Source organism: Spodoptera frugiperda, chromosome 30 (assembly GCF_023101765.2).
Source record: "Spodoptera frugiperda isolate SF20-4 chromosome 30, AGI-APGP_CSIRO_Sfru_2.0, whole genome shotgun sequence".
NCBI classification, from domain to species: Eukaryota; Metazoa; Arthropoda; class Insecta; order Lepidoptera; family Noctuidae; genus Spodoptera; species Spodoptera frugiperda.
Window position 1 is genome coordinate 9,531,399 of NC_064241.1, and position 16,473 is coordinate 9,547,871.

Here is a 16,473-nt window from a genome sequence, read left to right on the forward strand (position 1 = left end):
CATTATCCTATGCTACTTATTACCGTACTCAGAGACATTTAATGATCACTTAAACTATTCCTTAGTAACGATTTTGGTCCGATTTGCTAAAGACAAGGTAAAGTAACCATAAAATTACTCAATACGGCAGTTATTATTTAATTTTCCTGTTTAAAGATAAAATTCCAAAGAAAAGAAATATTAATCTATTATCTCATTCCGTAAGCAAAAAGATTAAAAAAGATCCACAATAAAATTAAAACGAATTAATCAATCAAGGAACAGGTGAACAGACACGAAAAGAATAAAACAAAACTGCAGCACTTCAAATAGCTATTACCTAGGTGCAAAAAATCATACAACCGTGGCAATGGAAAGTAAGGCATTGTAGTAATAGCTAATGATATAATATTTCAAACCTCACGACCGATTGCCAATACTATGAAATTATTCCGTTCGAACAAACTATTTGTTTTGACCTAATGTAATAAGATTATTATTTGTAAGTATTACTGTATTAAGCACCATTTCCATGACAATTTGCCAATTTATCAATGGATATGTTACGGTAAGAGTGAATAATTGAAAATTATTAATAATTATCTACTATTATTAATAATTACCGAAACTCGAGGTAAAAGTGATAAATTAATCACATTTGTCGGTTATTATTAATAATTTTACCCCAGTAGTGATAAATGTAATAAGTGGCCTAGATATAATTTTTATTTCAATTTAAACGGCAATATATTGTACTTGCACAACAAATATTTGTTGAATTCTATGACAATACTTTTAAAATTTTAATTTGATGCATTTATAGGTGCTACAGAAGATTTACAGGCAAATCAAATATGATTGTTGATTATTGCTTTTAGGATTCGTGTTGATTTTGTTAATGAAACAATAATTGTTCCGTGTCTGTGCTTTTCCTCCCGCCCAATCAGAAACAGGAACCTACCCAAACTCCCATGTCCGGTAAGCACCTGCGTCAGGCGGTAGGTGAGGACGCCCGGGGCATCTCTCTAGCCCCTCCTCAAACAGGGGGGACTTACTGCTGCAATGACAGCGAGTCCAGATAAATGTGCCCTAGAAGGGCACTATTTAATATTCTAGTTCAGAATATGTGAATTTGTTGTCCTTTCGGTTTAAAGCAAGTACAAGTAACCTTGTTTGTGTGATCTCTAATTAATATAATCGTAAGACTATGTTTAATATTATAAATAAATACCTGCTGGTCAAAAAACATCGGGTTTATATTTATTTTATTACTTTCACCAATATGTCTCGTGAATTATTAATAATCACTACTAAAAGTAATAAATTCCGATCGATTATTCACATTTACCAAAACGTGTGGTTATTATTAATAATTTTGAAAAATTATTAATAATTTTCAATTAATCAGATTTACCGTAACAGATACAATAAAGTTGTCTGTGGATGTTAATTTATCAATGGATATAATAATTGAACGAGAAATCGGTTAGAACTTTTGATAATTTCTTAATCCCGTGAAATAATCTGGAATGTCACGAAAATGTTTTGTTCAAGTGGTTTCGTAATTGAAACTGGCCTTTAATTTAATATTTCTATTTTAATTGCCTTTGCCCGTTTGAGAAATCCGGCGACTGGGCCTGTAACTATCTGGAACCGCGGGCCCAGTTACCGGATCAATTTAATTTTAATATGTGGACTATTGTAAATGCGAAAACGGTACAGTCAAACGAAAAACTGTTAAAAAGCAATATTCAAGAATTATACTCTAATTAAAAAATATATATATTTGAAAAGTACGATTTGCCCGCGATTGAACATATGTAAATATAAAATTCAAACAACTTTTAGATAGTAGTCCAGTTTAATGACGCGTCATTTTCACTTGCGCGGTTCTTGTGGGACTAGTGACGTCATCGCTGGGTTTTATTGTTGATTTTCTAAGTAGTTTGCCACTTCTTTTTTCTTTCTTGTTTTAAACCGTTTTCCGTTTAGTCCAATTAGTATGTATATAAAAATAGGGGAGATTGATATAATCCAATAAACTTTACCTGATTCTACAGGCGTATGTACTGGTATGCACCTTACACACTACTCAAATAGGGACATTAGCCTACGAAAATAAAACATAAGATCATCAAGTATCTCTTTATTTTTAAAGTGACCGTGAAATTTTATTGTTCATTTACAAATAACTATTGTTTACTATATTGTCTTCCTCTAACTGTTTTCTACTCTCAATTTCTATGACCATGACATAACATAGCGGTGTTGATTCGAGAGTACAAGCTTACTGGTGGTCTATTGTGTGCTAATAAAGAAAGAACTAACATTCGTAATGAAGCACTCACATAGTATCTCCGATCTACGCTACGTTCTCATACATAGACACCCACACCTCATGACATTTACATTAGTGAACAGTCTTGTTAAACAAATGATTGTTCGGGAATGTCTATTGGTCATCAGAGTGCCACTGAGGGACACCATTGTTTTATTTTGTTTACACTTCATTAGACAATTTAGAGAGAATAGGAGCTTTATTTTATTTTCTACCAGTCAACTGTTTGGTAGTGCAGAGAAATAAAGCGGTTTGGTTGGTGCGAAACTTTGGCGCTACTTTGATAGCTAGTAGGATACTACATAATAAGTACAGAGGGCTTAGTGCTAGATTCTTTTACGATAAACGAGATCGAAACGAGACTGCATTCGGCGCCGTGATTGGCCGGCTGCAAAGAAACCTCCAATCATAGCGCAGAACGCACTCTCATTTCGATCATCCGGAGCTGCGGACAACGTAACAGGTTACCGGGGCTCCGGCTCAAAGCAGGAGAAGCAACGGGGTGGTTTTTAGTCAATAAGAGTCTGACTCTCCCTTCCGTTTCACACAGGGCGGGAGAATTCATTGGATGATTTGCCCCCCTCAAAAAAAAATACTTTCATTTCGATCTCGTTGAACGTAAAGTAAACTCGTACTAAGGCCCCAGACATAAAATAAAAATCCACGTATGTTGTCTAGGTTCGGTAGATAGATAAATATCGACCAGTATGGTTCTGTTTAAGATCATATCGCCTCTTATTGCCTTTTTGATTCTAAACTATAATGAATTAAAACTCTAATAATGGTTATTAAATCGCGTTCAATGCCATTCTAGTAAATGTTAGGTCTTTTTGGTAAGAATGACGTATTCCCCTTGAGGCGTACAATCATATTGTGATCTATGTTAATAAATGTTCTTTATAATAATGTAACCATAATGAGACGAAAGCATTCTGCTAAAAGTATTTCCGAATTTCGCTCATTTAAATGACAACATTATGACCGACCGCAAAAGATGTCTCTTTACCTAATCGTCGGACGTTCCATTTCATAACGTTACAAAAGAAAAAAAAACACAGTGACTCTTGCGGTAACTAATAAATACCGTTGACTGAACACCGAATCACTACTTCGTGTATAAATTCTTATCTCCGCAGAGAGATTCCTCACTGCGATTAGAGTGCCTGTTGAAGGGCATATAATTGCGTACTGACTGCGCACGTGAAAAGTAGATCAATTCGAAGCTCCGGAGTCATATGACTGCGAAGGTCGCCGCGATGTACGCTGAGGGGGGATGGCATCGAGCCTTTCAGTCGGATTCCAATTGCGAATCTAATACGTTTCGCTATAATTCGCCGATTAAACATTAAAACAGTAATTGAGAAACAATCCTGATTGGAAGTACCCATAATTTTCTGCAATCATTGCAAAATGTAAAGAGTAACGAGTATTGAAACTTTCGTCTCAGCAATACGCAGTACGGACCGAATCAAATACTTTTTTGTTGTAATACAATAACGAAGTTGTATTTCGCAATATTCGCACTTATGGAATATAATATCTGTAATCCGTACATCATGTTATGTCAATTAATTGTGGCCTACATTTTGGTAATTTGATTCTCAGTCCATCACACATAAAGAAATGAGATGACGAACAAAGATAGCATGTGGAACATGTAGATTATTGTAGATCGTATCATTAGTAGCCTTGTTACCACAATTACGTGTCTGTAGATAATGTAGGTAACAATATCCAAGTGTAGTATTCCACATCCTTAAAGTGGGTCAACTTTAAGTTTCCGCATAGCTGTCACTGTCTGTTTTTATTGATTACACCAAAAAAGGCTTGTGGTCTAGACCTCACAAAAAAAAACAAAAGGTCATCGTAACAGATATTTAAAGTTATTTTTAATTATTATTTATGTACTTGAATGAACTTGATCTGGTTGTTGAGCTCTTGTTTATAAATAAATAAATAGTATCTTAATTGGAGTTCGATCTTGAATTCGTATTGACCTTATATTGTCAAGAAATACGTAAACAAGATTGCCCTAAAATTCTCAGATGACCAAAATAAACCACTTCCGATTTTTTAAGGTTAATTATTGTAATGTCTCATTAAAATATTATTTATTGTATTGGACACACGCCTTAGGCAGTTAGCTGATATATTAATAAGAGAGACATCCACTGTTGAACAAAGGCCTCACCCCTAGTCCTCCACGTTGGACCCACTGGCACCCACTGGCTCCCTGCGACTCTGATGATGTCGTCATCGTTAACTGTTCATCTAATTAAAATTAAAGGACTTACCTACCTATATTTTGGATCAGGTAAATCGCGTGTAAATACTTAATAATTTACAAATTGTCATTTTACGAGGTTTATTGGTACTTAAATCAGCATACCATGATTACTAAAGTCTATTGCTATAAAAGATACTCGTACTGGTTCAATCGGTGAATGTAATTCTGCGAATTCTATACAACGAACGGTCCACTTAAATAATTAGAACATGCGAGTATAGACAGTGGACAGCACATGTGGTGAACTGGTGAATTGTCACACAGGGTGCGGCTCGTAGGCGGTCGGGGCATTTCGTAAGCTGTCGGGTCACGGTGGGCCCAGGCATGGCCTTAGACTGACTAATTGCCTAATAAGACAATATCCAGATATTAATGACCAGTGCACCAGTAATGTGGGCTTTGAAAAATTGCTCTCGCACGCTTTGACTAATGTACTGATTGATTGTTGACTGACCCTCGCATTTCTTGCGTTTGTCATTATTAATGTATTTAGTTAGTATTGTGCTGCACTTTAAAAGATGATTAAGTGTTCGAGTTATGTGTGAGATCAATCAGTTGTACTGTTTGTGTGGCCTCGATGTTTTCATTAGTGTTTACTACTATGGTATTGTTCTTTTCCTAAATATTTTGTTCTATCAACATTCTTGCACGAATATTATTTAAGTAGTTAAGTAGAGTACCTACAGATTTTTTTGTGAATCTACTAAAGAAAATAAATTATAATAAGAAAGAAATGATAAATTAACCTTTACGCTGAACGTGTTAAAAATAACAGTCCCTACCTATCAATTGTTTTATCGATTACACTGACATAGTTCACCTTTCAAACTCAAATGTTTGCAGAATTTGATCGTAATCAAACATGAGAGATAAATGGAAAGACAAGTTTATGTCCGCATGCCCAATTGTTCAAGACATGTGTCCATTAATGTCCAAATGTCCACTTATTGTACAACAGTATGTCACAAGATACATACTTGTATAAAGTATAGTTTTACGTAGAACAATAGCACCTAGCTTCAGTGACCGACAGACTAACAGACTATTTATTTGTTGACGTTTTAAAAGTAGCTGACATTATCAGATACTTTAGTTGTAACTACTTATAGACGATGAATTAATTATTTATCTACGAGACATGTTTGTATCTCTCTCTATTTCATTAAATTTCAATTGTAATAAACCATTGTCATAAATCTAATAAGTAATTACGAAAACGTGACTAACTTTTGAATAAAAAAAGAACAACGTGTACTTCATTAGTGAAACATTCATAGAATTTTAATTACCTACATTCGTTAATTTATTCCATTAATTTCTTTCTTCATAACAATCGTGCCAAGTTCACGCTTGGGCGTGACAGATATTCATATCACATATTTAAATAACTCACAATATTCCCTTTAGGTTCGGCCATCTTGATACGATCAGCGCATGAGTTGTTCATAATCGCATCTGTCAAAATTATGGTTCTGTCAGGGCCGCGCACGAAGTTGATTCGTTCGTTTGATAAATACCATTATAACACTAGCGAGTAGACAGTTTAAGTCATTGATATAAGAATGTTGTTAAATTAAAATGAGTTTAACACTTTTACAGAGTTATTTTTGTGTAATTTACAAGCTGTTTTATCTCTTATTCGGTTTAAGGGGTTATCGATCGTAGAAATAGCTATTGGTAGTTGGAGTAATAGTAACAATTAAGTTTGGGAGAGCCACGCTTGCCATCAGGCGATTGCTTACCATCAGGTAATCCGACAGCTCGTTTACCGGCTTATACCATAAAACTAATATATCTCTATTTCATAAGTCTCACACATAAGTAAATTACATGAACAAACTAAATTACTTTATAAGTTTTTTATCCCACAATGCATATAGTATGTAGCTACTTATATATGTATATGTATACGAAGACGCTCACATAAACTGTTGATTAATTTTAGCATGTCTTACATAGATAAACAGTTTTAAATAAATGTTCCTAAATAACCTACATTATAAAATCTCTACATCTAGTAATAAATTCTCATTTCAAAGCAAGAGCATTCTCCCAATCTTCAAAGTGCATCTTCATAAATCAAAAATAATGTTTGTTGGAGAGAGGCTGCTGGTTATGCGACAATAACTAAAGTGGTCTAGACGGGCGTTGGGCAACGCTAGTAGCTATATATAGCCTCCTTACTTGTGACCTGAAATATTTTAAGCCGCGCATATTAGTGGATGGTGACTTATGTTTGGTAGGTTCGTAGTATTGAGCGTAGGAGAGGTTTAATAGACAAGAGGTCCACCTGTGGAGGTTTGGCGCTTGATTCACCACCTTCATATAAGTGACCGATAAACTTATGTGATAGATAATTCATACAAATTACGTTCTTTACTCAAATCTATCTGGTACATAGTGGCTAACTTAACATTGTGAAACAGGCCCTTAGACTAGTACCTAAGTAAATGTATTTTTAGTACATGGAAATAGGTGTACTACACTGTTATGTTGTTTAAATTAAAAATAACTTACTGTCGTACACAGATTCACTATTTAATGATTAGTTAAACCATTTCTTAGTAACAATTCTGTTTTGAAAACAATAGCTAGGTATTAAGTTAAGTAACCATTATTTTATTTTTTTAAAAACGTTGCCCCACTCTAGGATTTTCTCCTGTGTCGTGGGTGCGTTTACAAACATACAAGTTCACATACACATTACACCCAGACCCGAAACAATAATTTGTGGATCACACAAAGAGTTGCTCCGTGCGGGAATCGAACCCGCTACCCGTTGCGCGGCAGCCAGTAAAGTTGCCCAGCCACCGCACCAACCGTGCAGTCAAAATTAATTAAAAGACTGAGTACGGCGATTAGTATACTTGACCATAATGATTGCATATTTGCATACTGTTAGGAAATGACTAGAGTAAGATATTGATTTATGAATGAAATAAATGATAGATTTATGTTCGTGAGAATATCAAGTGTAACATGTATTTTAAATATTTGTGCAACCAAAATATATAACGAAACGGAAACATAACTTGAGAACTAGGTACCGGTGCAAATTATATCTATGTATGTACTATGAAGTAATTATATATGTTCTATATTTATCACTGATATTTAGTTTTTTTAGTATAGTTTAGGTCAGTTGGAATAAGGAAGAAGTTGAAATGTTAGCTGCTACCTCTTGTAGTCTCTGTTGGGTTGAAAATCATTCAATGACTTCTCCTTAGTATTAAATTTGATGTTTATTATTTACTATCCTATATGCAAGTGCATGAGTAACTAAGAAATGAATTAATATTATGATGAATTAGATTTTTTTATTGTTTACGATGACGTTCAAGGAGGTAATCCCCTATTTCACAATTTCTCCAGGACGTTTACATTCTATCGGTACTCAGACATAGACAGACAAACGTAGAACTAACTTTTAGATTGTGCCGACTTATAATAAACAATACCTAATGCCATGACATACGTATCAGTAAAGGCTTTAATTATATATATCTTTTATATTGCGCCATGGATCACAATTGGTGACAGTATGACAGTATTATATGGACACTAGGATCAATCACTGGCAACCGGACTGGTAGAGAGACAGCTTTGATATAAGTAATTAATTGTTCTAAATCCTTGAAGTTAGTAATTATCAGATAGTAATCTCCGTCATGTGGTTTATACGTTTAGGTTTAAATAAATATAATAAAGAAAGCAAATAAAGAATTTGAGGAGTTTGAGTTTTACTATTACTGACGTTGATATGTAGTACAGAAACTAACTATACTTCTATAACGCTATGTTGGCTATCCTGATTGTAGTAATTATGTTCAAGTTCTTTCTGGTATTTTTTTCAAGCTTCAGCCTCCAAATTACTAATTACTACCTAGTCACATCAGTTATGTGACTTAAATTACGGAAAATTTGTAATTTTAGCTTGTCTCTAAATTCCAAAGGAAATGATGAACTTGCGATAAGTAAAACGTGTGTTTTCTTTTTAATTCTATTTATATTAGTTCTCCACGGACTCTTGGTCCATGTCCTTGTCATAATTTTTTAAATAAGTAGTAAGTATGGAAGTAAAAACATGGTTATAACCTCTATCAGAACCTCGGCGTTTTATCAGCACGCTGTGGCGACGACCTATCAAATATTTGTTGGGTCTCGTCCCTATCAAACAAGTCGACACCTACGTGGGCAGTACATTATAGATTTGTAAGACATTATGTAGGTGGAATCGTTATTCGGGTAATCAAGTTACATTTTATTTATTGGTTAGAAGACACATAACTTTACATTCGAACATGCCAAAGGCTGAAGTACATATCACACCCACGCCTTTTGAATAAATAATATACTACCACACTGTTAGACTTACTGACGCTTTAAGCAATTTTTTACCTTATAAGCTAATGGATGTTAAAACAAAACTGTCCTAATATCCTGGCAATTTGTCACACACTGAAAATTACATCTTATTACCCAAAATATAAGTACCTTAATCATATGATACTGATATTGTCATCGAACTGCATATATCTAGTGGAACAGCCATAGGTACTGCGGTAATATCTTGGGCTTTTATTTTTGAGGGGGGAATATCATCCAATGACTTTTCTCGCCGTAGGCTTACTGACTAAAACCACCCCATTCCTAGTCCTGCTTTTCGAGCCGGAGCCCCGGTAAACCCTAGGTAGTCCGCAGCTCCGGATCAATATCTTGGGCTACCAGTATCATACAACATGGTAACCTACAGAAGCCTTTGTTCTGACTGATGATGACGATTAAAATTTCGTAATTTCATACATCTAAATAGTTATAACCTCAGCCTATGACGTACTTCAAACAGGAACTCAAACTAATAACTTTTCCGAACTCTAACAACGAGGAAGCCATCAGATCTTAACAGGTACTTACCAAACACATTGTACATTCGTCACGACATTCAAATCTATGCAATAGATACTCGTATTACTAACTATACATTGTGTACGTGAAGTCACTATTAATCACACACCATTCAACTTAACTGCAGTTTGATATCACTTGATGGCAAAAATCTAGTGATCCGGTCTTTATTTACCGACTTCCAAAATAGGAGGTTCTCAGTTTGACCTGTATGTATGTATGTTTGTACGCGATTATCTCGCGATTGGCTGAACCGATGATCGATATCGGTGTTCAGTAAAGTATTTTTTAAACATGAAGACGTGATGCGATTTTCAGCACATATTACCTGGCTTAAAAATGGAGGCGCTAAAGAGAAAATCCAAGACGGTTCCCTTGAAATAAAAAACAATATTTGTGAAAAAGAATTCTTAACTATAAATAGGTACTTACCTAAATCCAGAACTGAATAAACAGGGTTAAATGAGAGCTGTATACCTAAAGACTTCCTCTACATAACTAATTTCTATACTGCTAGGCTTCTTTCCACAACAAAACTGCGAACTAAGCCGACTATACTATACCCATACCTACTAAAATACTCACTCGAACCATTTCCAAGAAACGACAACCAATAGAACTAATAGATCAGATAAACTAAATTCAAATGAGACCGACCCATTACAATATTGTTTGCGAATACTTTGCAATATACTGATTTCGGATAAGAGTCGCCGACACGCATGTGTGTCGCAAATGCAGCGATCATAATGAATGATAACATCAGTAATGTCGTGGAATGGTACAGTGCCCCAGGCTTGGACGTGGACACTATAATATTGATTGATGCCCCACCTTCGTGCCATGCCAACACCTTGCTTATAGTCGCACAGGTTCAGAATTGTGACAAGTACCTCTTTTGATATGAACTAAGAACTGTAACTAAGCAAAACCTGTTAAACTTTTATTTTTGGCAGTTTTTTGATGTGATAAAGTTTTTTTTTTTTGGAGTTTTCTCTGATGGGTCGACGTTTGGCCGCTATTTCGTCTGGTGGTAAATGATGATGCGGCCTACGGAGCACGTCTGCCCATTAGTAACCTATTCACTTGGGCCTTGACACTCGACACCCAGGTTATACACATCAGGAAACACAGACACCGGCAAAAAATTTTACTCCTTAGCAGTTCGCACAAGGAAGCTTGAACCGAAGCATAAACAAATTCAAATGAAAATATTTTTCAAAATAGAGTCCTGAAAAAGTCTAATGCAAAGGGGTGATTTCCCAAATTTCCCAAAATAAAACTGCATTTTGAAAACGGTGCATGGGCTCGAACGCAGATCTTATATTCAATCGCTCCCATCGTACTAGCTATAATAAAGCAGCTTATACGTATAAGTCAACATTATACCATTACAAAACTTAATTATCTTTTCTTCTCCGGAGACAAGTGCTCAAATAGATACTTTAAATACAAAATTGCACAAGAACAACATGTTTTGTATTTAGTTAAACACGTTCATTAACTGATTGCGATTATCAAAGTTAGAGACACTGATTGCCTGCGGTTTGAAAACAGATAATCAATTAGATAATTATACGTACAAGTATTAAACTCCATTAAGTCTTGCGACATGTGAGTGAGGCTGGCCGGATGCGTGCGTGCACGATATACGAGTAGTGGAGACAGAAGGTGCAGTCCAAGATAATTGTAACTATAGAATTAAGAAGGAGAAGTATAATAGTTACAGGCAATAAAGAGCAACTATGGAGACTAGGAACCAAGAAGAACTAAAGAATTAAGTGTGGGAGAGCCATGCTTCGACACGAATAGGCCGGCTCGACTGGAATGATACCACGGCCTCACAGAAAACCGACGTGAAACAACGCTTGCATTGTATGAGTAAGGTTATCGGAGGGACAATCCACCCAATCTTCCCAATTCCCGATACCCCAACAACCCTTAAATTCCTAACCCCCAAAACGGCCGGCAACGCACTTGTAACGCCTCTGGTGTTTCAAGTGTCCATGGGCGGCGGCGATTGCTTACCATCAGGTGATACGTCTTCTCGTTTACCGGCGTGATCCATAAAAAAGAGGATGTAACCACTAAGGTGTACCTACTCGTAACACACATTCTTCTCTTGTCATTATTCATTATGTTACTGTTCTTATTGTATACCTCAACTTAAGACCTTACACAGGAATTGGAAACCTTTGAAAACTTACGTTTTTAGTGCACAGAAAATATATGAACCTTCTAAGATATCTTGTGGGTATCCCGTGCGTAAGCGCAGGCGCGCGCCTCGCCCACCTCTCTCGTATGTGCTTCACATAAATACAGTAGAGTCCGTTTATAATGACATCGAAAGGAATTGACAAACACGTCATAATAAGCGGACGTCATACAAAGCGTTATGTATAAATGAAAATCTTTTTTATGTAAATATGTATGTATTAAGTATTTTAATACAGAAACATAGTATATTTGCATATGTGTAAGACCATATTAAATCAAAATCAAAATTGCACGTAATCAGCAGATTATTATAATAACACATACAAGTGTATTTTTTATTGTAAGTAATCTGTAATTTTTGTCTGCTTTTGTTTCTTCATTTTATTGTAAAAACAGACTCTCACACTATTGTGTATAGAAGACATAGCTATAGTCAAATTATCATTTTCAATATTGCTGTGGACAATGTGGACTCACTGAGATTCAAAACAAAAACTAGGCACGTGCCGAACGTCGTCGGGAATTAACGAACATTATTGAAGGTAAAGAATCGTGCCGGTCATTATAACCGGACATAATTTATTAAAAATGGGTCATATAAAGCGGCATGTCACTGTAAGGGAAGTCATTATATCCGACTTTTTTATAAAGAATTTTATATGAAAACCAAACTTCGTCATGCAATTACGTTATAATAACCGGTTGGTCAATATAGGCGGAGTCATAATAAACGGATTCTTCTGTAGTGTCAACGCTAAATAACTGCGCATGCCACGCTTAACTTAACGTTCCAGTAGTTGACTTGAGTTAACCAGTGTAAGGTGGTTAACATTGGCAGTTTGGAACTTTTACATTTTGTAATTCTGATTAGTTTTCAAACTTCTTTAATATTTGCAGCTTTAAGCTTAAAGTTCCTTAAGATTTGCTTTGATTTCCTATTTCTTTATGCTGATCTTAGAGAAAGACTTGATCATATTTTGAAAGATCGAAAATTGCCTAAATGTGATTTTTGGATTTACTTACTACTTACTTTTTTATGAGGGGGAGGGGAATCATCCATTGTCCTCTCCCGCCTTAGGTGCAGAGGGAGTGTCAGACTCTTACTGACTAAAAACCACCCCGTTCCGAGTTTTTCTAGCCGAAGCTCTGCCAACCCCTCAGGTCTTCCGCGGCTCCGTATCGGGTATCAGCCCTATTGGGCCATCTATGGTGTTCCGATGGCTTTTTGAGGCACGCACGGCACACGACGTGACGTACGCACGGTTCTGGTTCTGATGGGCGACGAGCTATCCTTGCTCACCGTTCTAATTTGCTTACTAGGCTACTTTAGACTTGTTTTAGGCTTGAGGAAAGGATGTTTATATTTAGAAAAAGAAATACGCAACTGAACTTTATAAAACTTGATCAATGGCATCGCTACACACAATCTGACCCCGTTGAACTGCAAATAATGATAAACAGAATAAACCAATAGAAGCCAATACAATGGATCGTAATGAATAAAACCTAATTTGGCAATGTCTATAAATCTTATCACGATTGATTTACAAATAGTATTTGTAGAAGTATGTAGCTAACTATAAGATAGGATCGGTTATAAAAGAGGTATGATGTTTCCAGTTAGCATAATAAGTTTAATTATAGTTGCTGCACTTGTTAGTTATTTTGTTTGCCCTCAGGCTTCTTCAAATAATAAATGTTTGATCGCCTCTGTGTCCTTGAAGAATTGGCGGAGGCGTTTCTACAGTCGATCTACATGTACTTAGATATTTGCTTATTGTAATCGCTATATAAAAAAATCATTCTTCCAAGAAGTTTCAATAATAAGGTCAAGGACTCCTTCAAATTGTAATAATGATGATTGATGATCACGATTCGAAGAAAAGCTTCAAAGTTCTTCTTTCATTCTGATAAAACTAGTGCCATTTTCGGTAATGACAGCCAGAAAGGTCAGTTAGGTACCCTACACCAGTTGATATGATCAAAATCAGCACAAAAATTCCAATGCCGAAGAAGGACATTATACCACTTAAACACATTTTTATTCGAGGTCACTAGAGCATTAGACAGTAGATTAAGATTAAATGCATCCTGTATCTTATATATCGCAGTTTTGAAATCCAGAATGCTATAGAAATTAGACCTCTCTCTCGGGCGGCGGATATTTGAAAACTTTTTGAAACCTTGGCCAGAACTCCTACGAGCTGTATACAGCGGGGGTCAACCAGACCATTCTCATTGATTCCACAGACACAGGTGCGTTTGTGACGCAAGTTCAAATACATTGATTGCTTCATCATAACAAGTAAACATTTACTTTACCTGAGGCTTAACTTGTTGTGACATTTATTTTCTTCAATGGCGAGTGCATTTTTAACTGGCAATCAGTTTTAATGTGTCAATCAAAACTGTGGTATATAACTACAAAAGTTGCATGATTAAATGACAATCAGACACTTATTAGATAGATCAATAGATCGTGTAAGTCCGTCCAACAACAAAATATGACAGACATTAAACGTTGCCCCACACAAGGTTTTTTAGACGGATCACGTAAGTCCATCCAACAATTTGTGGATCAAAAAATATGATTCACATTAGCACTTAGGATAGATTTAGATATTCTTCTTAAGATTATTTTTCAACGACAAGTTCACACATTTCGACATAAAGATCATAACCACTGGAAAAAAGGTACAAGCCATGGATTGCATATGGAAAATCCTCTAATTTACATTTAAACAAAGAGTTTTATACCCTTATCTTAAAGTTCAACATGATGTTACAAATTACAATCAAGATAAGTTCAATCTAAGTACGATTACGTTACGGGCAAGACAATCTATGCGAATTAAAATGAAGAAAGATCTTGTGAAACTGTCCCATTAATTATGGTTTGCCAAGGAAACGGCCTACTTGTTCAAACCCAATGCGAATTTTCTGCGAAAAGAAAAAGATGAATAAAATTGATAATTAAGTTTACTCAATCATTTGTTAAGTTAACCAAAACTTAATTGAACTTAACCAAGTGTAGATGAAATACGAAACCAAAATTCTCATCTACTGTAGGCAGCTAATCATCGGGGCTGGTCTGTTAGAGGTCCCGGACACTCTTACAGGTGCTGAGGATGGCCACCGGGGTGGTTTTAGTGAGGTAAAAATCCCACACTCCCTAACAGTCTTTCTCCCCAATAAAACCTAGGCACCTTTTGAAGGCGTCGCTCCGTCATCAAACAACCTAACCATATTGACATAGATACCTATACGAACAAAGGTAGATTTATCAGCGCCCTTAGTACTAGTTTGTTTTACGTTTAAAGTGGTTGAATTATTCGAGCCGGTCAATCAGAGCGCTCCGAACGGCTCTTGGCTCGAATACTTTAATTAAACATAAAGCCGAAAACTCGTTCTAAGGGTACTTAGAATTTATATGTTCTTAATCCTAAAAGTACTATTATATGTTCCTAATTATTAAATGTTGTGTGCGACCAAATGTTGAAATATCAGTTCGGTTTAATATCGCTATTGCTGTTTGTTTAATTAAGTACTACAACAAATAAATACTTATTATACACACTTCTACACACTTGTTATAATAATACATTGGTAACAAGACAGTAAGGTGCAAGTATGACTTGTATCGCTTATTGAATTATTTCTTTTAAGTTCACAGAATCCTGATTTGGACATGAGTAGCATAAAGCAGAGGTCAGGCTGTGATTTATTGCAGATCTGAACACGAGTAGATAAGTTAAATGCTTGCCAATTTACACACAATTACACAAATATTGTTATTTTATAAAATAGTGTGTGTAGATATCAAGAATACGGTATTACCGGCCTTTAATTGGTTGTATAGAGCTGCCAAATGTTGTCAAGATTCAGTACTGATACTAAAATTAATTGGAAAAAGGCAAGGAGAACGATACTTAGTGCTTAATAAGCAGTAAGCAGCTTGTACCTATACGAAAAATTCAAAACAAAAATCTCTAAAATCATATTTTTTCTTCTTATACTAACGTGGCGACACAATCAGGTATAGGTACAGGTACTAGACAAGTACTTACACTAAACAAGCGTTTCAAATGTTGCAAGCTTAAGCACCTGCCTAGACATAGGCACACACAAACACCTATGTATGTTATGTAGCTAGTATATAGACTGCACATTTCGTCCATAGTCCATTCTCCTTTCTAATACCAAAGACATATGTGTACCTATGTACTATGTAGGTACCTATGTGTGTAGCTGTGTGTACCCAGCGCTGAATTAAAACATCTATCAAATACTTTATTATCAATTTACCAACTATGCCATATACGTTCGCTATCTGTTAATCGCATTCTTTTACCATAAATGTAGAGATATCAAAGTTGTTGCAAGATCCTTTAAGCTTCGGATACATCTATAGATAGATACTAGGTACGTAGGTAAAGGGGAGCCAATTTAAGTAAGGTACACATAGGTACTATTGTACCTATGTTGTGTGACACCTTTATACGACTGTGGCAGTTTGCGAAAAACTATTCAATAGACGCTTACTTTAAAACGAACGCCTGCTCAATTTGAATTAGCAATTCACAGGTAGTGGTTTTGTATTGTTTACCACTGATGGCATCCCACTCAGACTCAGATTGGAATTTCAACTCAGATTGGAACTTGCAGCAAAAATAAGTTGAGGTTTATCAGAGAGCGCTCTTGATAACTAAATGCACTATAAGTACTCACTAGTAGGGACTAAGCACTG